Consider the following 13,038-nt stretch of genomic DNA (forward strand, 5'->3'; position numbering starts at 1 on the left):
ATCACTTGAATCCAGGAGGCGGAGGTTGCAGTGAGCCCAGATTATGCCACTGCACTCTAGCCTGGGTGACAGAGTGAGACTCCATCTCAAAAAATAAATAAATAAAATAAATAAATAAAAATTATACACACACACACACACACACACACACACACATTTGTACTGCATAAACAAATGTAAAAAATGCAGCCATGTCAAGGGCTAAAAGGGAGGGATTCAGTGACTCTCTGAGAAGTCATAATAGGAGGATTTGACTTGGTCATGGGGCAGAAAAGGAAGGCACTCCTACACAAGTCATTCTTGTGCTAAGACCCAAAAGAAAAGTTAACCAGATGAGAGGGAGGGGAAAAAAATCTGGTAGAGAGAATAATACAGGCATCCCTGTTACTCTAAATTGGAATAATATAGGGTCGACAAGTATTTTGGTGTTTCCCTGTAGAGGGGATCTCTTGGTCCAAATGGTTGTGTGGCATTGTGGAGTTAGAAAAGTTAGAGTCATCTTTTGGTTGTCCAGAAATATTTGATATCATGCCAGGAGTTGCACATGAAGATGGTGTTTGCCATTCATAGCATGTGACCAAAACTTATTTAGAATGGTAGGTGAAAAAACCAAGCTTCATCTAAAGAATTAGTCTCTAAAATTGATTTGAATGCATGATATATCAGGCACAAAAAAGCCTGACAGAAATAAGTAAGGATTGAGGGTAGTGATAGTTCTGAAAACATGGTACCAGCAACATTAGCATCTTTTGAAAACTTGTTAGAAATGCAACAATAAAACACACATTAGAGACCTACTGAATAAGAAACTCTGGGGGTACAGCCCAGCAATTTGTGTTTTAACAAGCCCTCAAGGACATTCCGATGCATGCTAAAGTTTGAGAACCATCTATAGGATAGAGTTGCTAAAGACCAGGAGCCATGGGAACCTTTTGAAAGATGTAGGGATAACTACTGATTGAGTACAGGAAAGTATAGAGACAGGGGAAGAGTGTTTGGGGACAAGTGGTAAAACTTTGTTGTTTTTGATGTAGTTTTTTAATTCAGAGACAGGATTGTGAAGAAATAGTGTTAGGGCCCATGCACTGGTGCTATAACCTTTATGTTTGATGATCTTTAATTAGAGTTAGTATTAATTTAAAGAACATTATTCATTTGATCTAATATCACTTAACCAAAATCTGGGTATTTTAATAAACATTATTGCTTTGTTTGCTTTACTTTATTTTTCAGAAAATTGGAAAGTATAGACACTCCAGAGTATTCAGAATGTAGCTGTGCTCCAAAGGTGTTATTGAAGGAAAGATATGTTGATGGCATTATTTAGTCAATTAATAATTGTCAATTAATATTTAAGAAATACTTTCTACTTGTGAGGTATTGTGTGGAAGATCCTAATAAGTGGGTGTCACTTTTGCCCTTAAGGAATTTATTCAGATAAAAGACACAACTGCAAATTTACCACTTCAAAACAATGTGCCAGATGAGTGACATAGACAATAAGTACTGTAGACAATAAGTACTACAGATATTCAGAGGAGGAAGAGAGAATACCTCTTTTTATTATACTAATGGCAGGAATTATTGCTCAGGCCATGACTCATAGAATATAAAGCATCTTGCATACTGTAAGTACCTAAGGGTTTTTCCTTGTTTTCACATTTCATAATGTTAATAGAGATCAAATGAATATAAAGGTGTTGTCATTGAGAGGCAATTATTGCATAACATATTGGCACATTATAATTAAAAGACTTACCAGATGTAGTATAAAATTAATTGTGAGGTAGCTGTGTGTTAAATGCTGTGCAATAGGAGCTGGTTAGCATAAGGCCTCCAGTCTAATTCACAGAGTATTATCAGTAATACAGAGAGATTGAATTTGATTTCTTTGGCAGTTTGAAGATTACCAATTGTCATGATTGCCAATTGGAAATTTCTATGTATTTGGAGGAAATAAATTCTTATTTGATTTAATTTATCAGAAATTTATGAGTTTTCATTCTTTGTATTTGATTACACAATATCTTTTCATATATTTGATCACACAATATCTTTTTGTCACAAGTTCTTCTCCTGACTCTTGTAACAAATTGAAATAAAATATTAGTTTTTTTATTTTATGGATGAATGTTGGTTGTCTTAGTTCTCTCGTAGAGTCCTTTTGCATAACACTGGGAGTGGCGGGGGGAAAAAAGCTGGTAAAATATAATGGTGTCCAAGAAGTTTATTTGTTTTTTTAAAATGCTTTCTTGTCAATGACTTTTCCCCGTATCATCTTGAACTTGCACGTTGTTCCCGTTTCTTTTTCAATAGCATGAGTGCAAGCATGCTATTGACATTCCTATAAGAGGGGGCTGTAAATAAGCATTTCTATTGGGGTATTACTGAACAAAGGTCAAGAAAATTATCTGTTTCTTCATATTTTTGAGCCTCCCAGCAATTGAAGGCTTTCCATTTTTAAAAGCAAAATTGCTATGGTTATTATTCATAGGATAATGATATCTAAGCATGGCCTTGTTGAAAGACACCATCTTCAAGTGAACTTCTCTTCAGAGGAGGGAAAATGTAAAACTTTTAATATTCATGCACTTCTAAACATGTAGATGAAGGTGATGATGAAAGCTGATTCTTCTTTTGGTGTAAGTTTCTTAGTTTTGTTGCCTTGTGGTTACTAAAACATGCCATCTGTATGACTACCCTGAGAAATCATAAGATAGTATTTTTTGAGATTTTCTTGTTATCTTACACATGATCTATCTTTGTAAATATTCTGTGGTTTGAAAAGAATCGTACTGTCTATTCCTAGGCTATAGCCTAAGCTCATTAATGTTTGTGCTTACAATTTTTTTAAACTTTATTAGTCTGTATTCTTCATCTTCAAATTCCTAGGGATAGTCAAAACTTCCCACTATGATTGTTTTTGTCTGTCTTCTTCTGTAGTTACATATTTTCATGCAATTTTGTGTGATACATGTGATGGCTAACAACTAATATAAATGGACAAGATATTTTATTAATATAAAGTAAGCTTTTTTCTTTCTACAAGTCATTGCAATAAATTCTGTTATCTGCTCTTAATATTGCCACCTTTGCGTCATTTTTGTTGACATTCACCCACCTTTCCTATCTCTAGTATAGCTTTCCTCCTTCCTTAATTTTCACATCCTCTGTGCTGTAATTTAGGTACTTTTTGTGAATAGTAGATAGCTAGATTTTATTTTTACCTAGCTGAGGAGTTGCTGTTCTTTAATTAGGAAGTTAATTGCAGTTATTGAAATAAAAGTTCTGGGAAACTTTTACTAAGAATCTTCCTGTGTTATGATTTCCCAGTTGTATGCCTTTCAGTTCATCTTTTCTTCTCTTTTTTTTTTTGAGATGAAGTCTCACTCTGTCACTCAGGCTGGAGTGCAGTGGTGCAATCTCAGCTCACTGCAACCTCCACCTCCCGGGCTCAAGTGATTTTTGTGTCTCAGCCTCCTGAGTAGCTGAGATTACAGGCATGTGCCACCACACCCGGCTAATTTTAGTAGAGACGGGGTTTTACCATGTTGGCCAGACTGGTCTTGAACTCCTGACCTCAGGTGATCCACCCACCTTAACCTCTTCAAGTGCTGGGATTACAAACGTGAGCCACCGCGCCTGGCCCACTTCATCTTTTTAACCGATTGAGAATCCTAGCTTATGTCAGAAAAACATATATACATTTAAGATTTTAACTTTTATATCATGGATGAATTCATATAGGAGCTCAGTGTTCCTACATAATAAAAAAAGATGCTATTCTCTTGCTTTTTATGAATAATCTTTAAAAGTGAGGTTATTGCTACCTTGGAAAACTTAGCTTACAACTGTAGTAATTGTCCAAAACAGTATTTTTTTGTTTGTTTGTTTGTTTGTTATGGAACTGTTGCTCTCTGCAGAAAACAGCTCTTTCGAATCTTGAGGTTTTAGGGTGTTAGGTTGATTGATTAGTCAGAGGAAGAGACTGAATTTCCCTCACTTAGGCAAGGATATAAATCCCTGTATAAGTAGTCACTTCTGGTTCCCTATTTAATAAATAAAAGAATAATTAATGAAATGAGTAATGTCAATAAACAGTTAAAAGATGATAGAATAGGCTGGGCTCGGTGGCTCACGCCTGTAATCCCAGCACTTTGGGAGGCCGAGGCAGGCGAATCACGAGGTCAGGAGATCCAGACCACGGTGAAACCCTGTCTCTACTAAAAAATACAAAAATTAGCCGGGTGTGGTGGAGGGCGCCTGTAGTACCAGCTGCTCCAGAGGCTGGAGAATGGCGTGAACCCGGGAGGCGGAGCTTGCAGTGAGCCGAGATCCCGCCACTGCACTCCAGCCTAGGCGACAGAGCGAGACTCCATCTCGAAAAAACAAAAAACAAAAAACAGAAACAAAAACAAAAAAATAATAGAATAAAGTATTTGATAAAGAGAAATATTAAAAGCAAGCCAGGTTCATTGTTTGCATTAAAAAGTTCCAACAGATACCAGCAAGTGCCCTGGGAACATTGAAAGACCACGTTGTGTTTCTTATATTCTTTGAAAGACAAATTTGGATCAGATTGTAGAGGACAGAGCATATATAATTATTTGGCTGTATTTCATTTTTATAAAGTCTTATTATAGTGAAAATGACAAATTACTGTAGAAAGCTAAGACAAATATCAGACTTCTCTTCACTCCTAAAAAAGTGCTTAAAATTAGAATTTATAGATAACTTTAAAAAATCTTATTAGGGAATAAATCTATTAAATAATATCAGCAAAATTTAGTGAATATTATGTTCTATTTTTTATACAATTACTTTTATTGCATAAATACTTTCAGGAAAATTCTCTTGCTACTAAAATGAAAAAGTATATATAAGAAATATCTGCATAAACTCAGAGCCACACACATATTTTTTAATTTATGGAATCAAACTCTTAGAGCTGAAAAGGTTTTAATCTGTTCAGTCTAACTAATTATCTTAGAGATAAGGAAACAAAGCCCAGTTTAAATGACTTATAGGAGTTAGTATTGGCAGAGCAGAAATAACTATTTTAAAGCAAGTCATTATGAACTTACACCTATTTAGAGCTATAAAATCACTTCATGTATAAAAAACAATAAAGTTTAAAAATTTAGCACTCTTATGAATACAGCAACAGGAGGTTTACAAAAACAGTATCAGGTGACATGATTTCAGATTCTGTAGTTACTAAAAAAATAAGGGAAAATGATGAACAAATTGTTGGAAGTATTCAACAACTTACATGAAATGGACACCTTAAAAGACACAAACTACCAAAGCTCACTCAAGAAAAAAAAAGACAGCCTGAATTGCCCTATATCTATTAAGATGATTGGTTTTTTCTTTTTGAAGACAGAGTCTCACTCTGCCACTCAGGCTGAAGTGCAATGATGTGATCTTGGCTCACTATAACCTCTGCCTCCCAGGTTCAAGCTATTCTCCTGCCTCAGCCCCCCGAGTAGCTGGGACTACAGGTGTGTGCTACCACGTTTGGCTAATTTTTTTTTTGTATCTTTAGTAGAGACATAGTTTCGCCATGTTTGCCAGGCTGGTCTTGAACTCCTGCCCTCAAGTGACGCGCTCGCATCAGCCTCGCAAAGTGTTAGGATTACAAGCATGAGCCACCACACCTGTCCAAGATGATTTAATTTATAGTTTAAAATACTCCACAAAGAAAATTCCAGGCCCATGTTGTTTCACTAGGGAATTCTACTAAAAATATAAGGAAAAAATAATAGCGTTCTATACAAACACTATTAGAACATTGAAGAGAAAGGTATACTTCCCAACTCATTCTACGAGGACAGCATTACTATGATTTCAAAATCAGACAAATACATTAGAGAAAATAAAACTACAAACCAATATGTCCCTCCTGCCTCAGCCTCCCAAAGTGCTGGGATTACAGGTGTGAGCTGCTTGAGTTCAGGAGTTCATGACCAGCCTGCGAAACATGGTGAAACCCCGTCTCTACAAAAAATACAAAAATTAGTCAGGCGTGGTGACATACACCTGTAGTCCCAGCTATTCAAGAGGATGGCTTGAGCTCAGGAGGTTGCAGTGAGCCAAGATAGCACCACGGCACTCCAGCCTGGGCAACAGAATGAGACCCTGTCTCAAAAAAAAAGAAAAAAAAGAAAAAAAAAAAAAACTCTCATATAGGAATAGAAAGGAACTACCTCAACCTAATAACAGGTATCTTCACATCATACTGGTAAATCATTTACTCTTCCCCTGAGATCAGGAATAGATCAAGCGTATCTGCTCTCATTACTTATATTGAACATTGTATTCTAAGTTCCAACTAGTGCAAATAAAACAAGACAAAAGGCATCCAGATTAGAAAAAGGTAAAATTGTATGTATTTGAATATGACATGTTCTATATAGAAAATTTGATAGAATCCAAAAAAAGCCACTTGAACTCATAAATGTTTAACAGGTTGAAAGATACAAGATCAATATGCAAAAAACAACTCTTTTACCATTTAGAAATAGTAAAAAAAAAAAAATAAAATAAAATATGGAATACAAAATTTAATAATATGAAAAAATTAGGAATAAACCTGACAAAAGATATGAAGGCCTATGTAACAAAAACTAAAACACAGTGCTGAGAGAAATTAAAGAATACCTAAATAGATAGAGAGCTACAGTGTGTTCCTGTATTGAAAGACTCAGTATTGTTCAGATGTCAATTTTCTCTAAACTGATCTCTAGATTCAGTGCAATTCCAACAGGCTATATTTTTTTTGTAGAAAATGACAAGTGGATTGTAAAATTCTTACGGAAATTCAGTGGACTTACAGTAGCCAAAACAACTTTGAAAAAAGAACAATGTTTGAGGACTCTCACTACCTGGTCTCAAGATTTATTATCAAGCTACAGTAATCAAAATAAACAACTAGATCAATTGAACATAATAGCGTCCAGAAATAAATCCACACCTATATGGTCAATTGATTTTCAAGAAAGAAAGGATGCTCTTTTCAATGAATGGTGCTGTAATAATTGGATATCCATATACCAAAAATTAAAGTTCTTAAAAAAAATGAGACAGTAGTTGTGTCCCTGAGTTAGGCAGAGATGTAAATAAGACAAATGTATGATCCATAAAAGAAAAAAAGAGATACAGTGGACTTCATCAGAATAAAAAACATCCACTCTTCTAAACATATTGTTAAGAGAATGAAAGGAAAAGACCTACACTGGGAGAAAATATTTGCAATTTTTTTTTTTAAGACGGAGTTTCCCTCTGTTGCCCAGGCTGGAGAACAATGGTGAGATCTTGGCTCACTGCAACCTCTGCATCCCAGGTTCAAGCGATCCTCCCACCTCAGCCTCTCAAGTAGCTGGGATCACAGGAGTGTGCCACCATACCCAGCTGGCTATTTTCTTGTATTTTAGTAAAGATGGGATTTTGCCATCTTGGCCAGGCTGGTCTGGATCTCCTGGCCTCAAATCATCTTCTGCCCACCTCGGCCTCCCAAAGTGCTGGGATTATAGGCATAAGCCACTGTGCCCAGCCAGCGACTGAAAGTTTCATAGACTGCTAGTGGAAATGTAAAATGATACAGCTTTACATTTGGGAAACTGATAGTTTCTTGAAAAGTTAAATAAACCTGCCATATACATTCCTAGTTACTTAAAAGAGATGAAACCGTATGTCCACACAAAGACTTGTACATGAATGTTCATAGCACATTTCTTTGTGGTAACCAAAAGCTGGAAACGATACAAATGTCTATCAACAAGTGAATAGATAAACACATTGTGATATATTCATATAATGAAATGCTACACATCAATAAAAAGGAGTGAACTATTGATACATGCAACAACATCGATTAATCTCAAAATAATTATGTTGAGTGAAGGAAGTCAGACAAAAAATAGTACGTTCTATATGATTCTAATCTAAAACTCTAAAACATACAAACTAAGCTGTAGTGACAAAGCAGATCAGTGGTTTAGGGATGAGAGATGATGGGGATGAAGCAGGGAATTATAAAAGATCATGAGGAAACTTTTAGAGGTGATGGACATATTAATTATCTTGATTTGATTGCCATAATAGTTTCACAGGCTTATTCATATGTCAGAACATCAAATTGTACTCTTTTAGTATGTACAATTATTGTATGTCAGTTATTCCCTAACAAATCTGCTTAACAAAAGGAGTATCATCAAATATTTTTTCAAAATTGTTTAAATTTAGAGCTTGATGTTTTTTCTTATTAATTTTAAACTGTGTTTTAAAAGAAAATGTTTTCAGTCAAATGCTATACCTGACTTTTTTGAGCCAAATGTTCATTTTTTCTCTTTGTAGATCAGCAGGAGTAGACTACCCACCTTTAAAATATGTGTATAATAGAATTTTCTAATAAGTATATTTAAATTAGTTTATGGAGTTTAGTTTTAAAATGACTAAAACATTTTTTAAAATGAAAAAAATTCAGAACACTGAAAACATTAAAAATAGACAATGTTATGGGATTGTGTTCCTCAAAAATTCATGAAGTCCTAACCCCTAATACCTCAAAATAGGACTGTATCGAAGATAGGGTTTTCAAAGAGCTAATAATGTTAAAATACAGTTATTAAGGTGGGGCCTAATCCCATATGACTAGTGTCCGTATAAGAAGAGGAAATTAGGACATAAACACATACAGAAGGAAAACTATGAGAAGATACAGTGAGAAGATGGCCACCTATAAGCCAAGAAGAGAGTCCTCAGAAGAAACCAACCCTGCCAGCGCCTTGATTTTGCACTTTTACGAAAGTATAGAATTGTGAGAAAATAAATTTCTTTAACTTAAGTCATCCATTCTATGGTACTTTGTTATAGCAACCCAAAAAAATGAATACAGGCAGAATGAAAAATAATAATAAAACATCTAGAAATAAAATATGTGGTGACTAAATTTAAAACCTCAATGGAAATCTTCAACAGATTAAACAGATTATCATTATTTATTTATTTATTTATTTGTATTTTTTTTTTTTGAGATGGAGTCTTGCTCTGTTGCCCAGGCTGGAGTGCAGTGGCGCAATCTTGGCTCACTGCAAGCTCCGCCTCCCAGGTTCACACCATTCTCCTGCCTCAGCCTGCTGAGTAGCTGGGACCACAGGCACCCGCCACCACACCCGTTTAATTTTTGTACTTTTAGTAGAGACGGGGTTTCACCTTCTTAGCCAGGATGGTCTCGATCTCCTGACCTCATGATCCGGCCGCCTCGGCCTCCCAAAGTGCTGGGATTACAGGCGTGAGCCACCGCGCCTGGCCATTTTTATTTTTAATTATTATGCCTACATACTAGTTATTTTTGAGGTACATGTGATATTTTGAAAAAAGCATACAGTGTGTAATGGTCAAATCAGGGTAGCTGGGGTATTCATCACCTCAAGCATTTATCATTTCTTTGTATTAAGAACATTCAAATTCTACTCTTAGATATTTTGAAATATGCAATAAATTCTTAATTGCAGTTGCCCTATTGTACTACTGAACATTACATCTTATTTTTTCTTTCTAACTATTTTTATACCCATTAACCATCCTCTCTTTATCCCCCTTCCCTACTAACCTTCCCAGTTTCTGGTAACCATCATTCTACTCTCTATCTCCGTGAGTTCAATTTTATTTTTGAAGCTCCCACCTATGAGTGAGAACATGTGAAATTTGTCTTTCTGTGCCTGGCTTGTTTCACTTAACATAATGTCCTACAGTTCCATCCATGTTGTTGCAAATGAAAGAATTTTATTCTTTTAATATGGCTGAATAGTATCTGTTGTGTATATATGCCACATTTTCTATACCCATTCATCTGTTGATACTTGAGATGATTCCGTAACTTGGCTATGGTGAGTAGTGCTGCCGTAAACATGGGAGTGAAGATATCTCTTTGATACACTGATTTCCTTTGTTTGGGATAGATGCCTAGCAGTGGGATTGCTGAATCATATGGTAGTTGCTTTTTTTTTTTTTTTTTTTTTTTTTTTTTTTTTTGAGGAACCTCCATACTATCCTCCATAGTGGCTGTAGTAATTTACATTCCCACCAATAGTATACAAGGGTTCCCCTTTCTCCTCATCCTCACCATCATTTATTATTGCCTTTCTTTTTTATATAAGTCATTTTAACTAGAGTGAGCTGATATTTCATTGTAGCTTTAAATTTCTCTGATTAATGATTTTGAGCATTTTTTATATACTTGTTGGCTGTTTGTATGTCTTCCTTTCAGAAATGTCTGTTCAGATCCTTTGCCCACTTTTTAATGGGATTATTTTTTTCTCTTAAGTTGTTTGGGTTCCTTATATATTCTGGTTATTAATCTATCAGATGGATAGTTTACAAATATTTATCCCATTCTGTGGGTTGTCTTTTTGTTGTTTCCTTTCCTACGCAGAAGCTTTTTAGCCTGATGTGATCCTATTTGTTCAATTTTGCTGTGAACAAAAATGGTTTGGTTGTCTGTACTTCTGAGATCTTACACAAGAAATCTTTGTGCACACCAGTGCCCTAGTGTTTTTCCCCAGTGTTTTTTCCTAGTAGTTTCATTGTTCCGGGTCTTAGATTTAAGTCTTTAATCTATTTTGATTTGATTTTTGTATATGGCAAGAGATAGGAGTCTATCTTCATTCTTTGACATATGGATATTCAGTTTACCCAGCATCATTTATCGAAGAGACTGTCCTTTCTCTAATATATGTTCCTGGCACCTTAGTCAAAAGTCAGTTCACTGTGCATGTACGAATTTATTTCTGGGTTCTCTATTCTTTTTCCTTTGCCTATGTGTCTGTTTCTATGCTAGTACTATGCCGTTTTGGTATCTATAGCTTTGTAGTATAATTGTAATGTTTCCAGCTTTGTTCTTTTTGCTCAAGATTGCTTTGGCTATTCTGGGTCTTTTGTGATTCCATATAAATTTTAAGATTTTGTTCTATTTCTGTGAAGAATTTCATTGATATCCTAGTAGTGATTGTATTGAATCTGTAGATTGCTTTAGACATGCATCATGTCTAAACATGTGTCATATCTAAACACATGTCAACTACAGACATGTGTCATGCTTGGTTAATTTTTATTTAAACATTTAAACAATATTGATTAGTCCAATCCATGAACATGGAGTATCCATCCATTTTTGTGTATCCTCTTCAATTTATTTTCATCACTGTTTTATTTTGTTTTGTTTTGTGATGGAATCTTGCTCTGTCACCCAGGCTGGAGTCCAAAGGCATGATCTTGGCTCACTGCAGCCTCTGCCTCCTGGGTTCAAGTGATTCTCCCTGCCTCAGCTTCACAAGTAGCTGGATTACAGGCGCTCACCACCACACCCAGCAAGACAGGCTCAAGTGATCCTCCCATCTCAGCCTCCTGAGGAGCTGGGACTGCAGACATGCGTCATGCCTGGCTGAGTTTTGTATCTGTTTGTAGAGAAGAGGTTTCACCACGTTGCCCAGGCTGGTCTCAAATTCCTGAACTAAGACTATCCACCTGCCTCAGCCTCCCAAAGGGCTGGAATTACAGGCATAAGCCATTGCAACCAGCCTGTTTTATAGTTTTAATTGTAGAGATCTTCTACTTCTTTGGTTAAGTTTATTCCTAGGTATTTTATTTTATATGTAGCACTTGTAAATGGAATTACTTTCTTAATTTGTCATATTGTTTGCTAATGGTATAGAAATGCTACAGATTTTTGTATGTTGAGTTTCGTATCCCTTAGCTTTACTGAATTTGTTTATCAGTTCCAAACGTTTCTGGTAGAGCGTTTAGGTTTTTCTAAATACAAGATCATATCATTTGCTAGTAAGAATAACTTGACTTCTTCTTTGCCAATTTGGATGTCCTTTATTATTTCTCTTATCTAATTGCTCTGGCTAGAACTTCTAATTCTATTTTGAATAAAAGTGGAAGTAGGCATCCTTATCTTGTTAATGGATCTTAGAGGAAAAGCTTTCAGTTTTTCCCCATTCAGTACTAGCTGTGGGTTTGTCATATATGGCCTTGATCATGTTGAGGTATGTTCCTTCTATACTGTTTGCTGAGAGTTTTTATCATGAAGAGATGTTTAATTTTATTGAATGCTTTTACAGCATGTATTGAAATGATCATATGGTTTTTGTCTTTCATTCTGTTGATATGATATCTCCCATTTAATGATTTGCCCATGTTGAACTATCCTTCCATCCCTGGGATGAATCCCACTTGAACATAATGAATGATCCTTTTACTGTGTTGTTTAATTCAGATTGCTAGTATTTTGTTGAGGATTTTGCATTTCTTTTTATCAGTAATACTGGTCTGTAGTTAGTTTCCCTCCCTCCCTCCGTCCCTTCCTTCCTTCCTCCCTCATGTATTTTTGTCTGGTTTTAATATCAGGGTAATACTAGCTTCAGAGAATGAGTTTGAAAGTATTCCCACCTCCTTGATTATTGGAATCATTTGAGTAGGGTTTGTATTACTTTTTTAAAAGTTTAGTAGAATTCAGCAGTGAAGCCATCAGGTCCTGGGCTTTTCTTTGATGGGAGACTTTTTACTACTGCTCTTATCTCATTACTTGTTATTGGTCTATTGTTACTTGGATTTCTTCATGGTTCAGTCTTGGTTGGGTGTATGTTTCTAGGAATTGATCCATTTCTTCTAAGTTTTCCAATTTATTAGGGTATTGTTTCTCCTAGTAGTCTCTAATGATCCTTTGAATTTCTGTGATATCAGTTGTAATGTCTCCTTTTTCATCTCTGCTTTTATTTAATTGGGTCTTGTCCCTTTTTTTTCTTACCTTGGCTAAAAGTTTGTCAATTTTGTTTATCTTTTCAAAAAACCAATTAGCCAGGTGCAGTGGCACACATCTGTGGTCCAAGCTACACAGGAGGCTGAGGCAGAAGAATTGGATCAGCTGAGACTAGGAGTTTGAGGCTTCAGTGCACTATGATCACACCTGTGAATAGCCACTGTATTCTTGGGCAACATAGTGTTGGACCATCTGTTAAAACAGCAAAAAAA

General features: G+C 35.6%; 1 protein-coding gene across 1 annotated transcript in view; it reads left to right on the plus strand.

Moving 5' to 3' along the window:
• The window catches only part of PTPN13 (protein tyrosine phosphatase non-receptor type 13), a 223,018-nt gene that overhangs the window by 39,056 nt on the left and 170,924 nt on the right, over positions 1–13,038 (plus strand).

Source organism: Rhinopithecus bieti, unplaced genomic scaffold, assembly GCF_001698545.2.
Source record: "Rhinopithecus bieti isolate Rb0 unplaced genomic scaffold, ASM169854v2 scaffold_52099, whole genome shotgun sequence".
NCBI classification, from domain to species: Eukaryota; Metazoa; Chordata; class Mammalia; order Primates; family Cercopithecidae; genus Rhinopithecus; species Rhinopithecus bieti.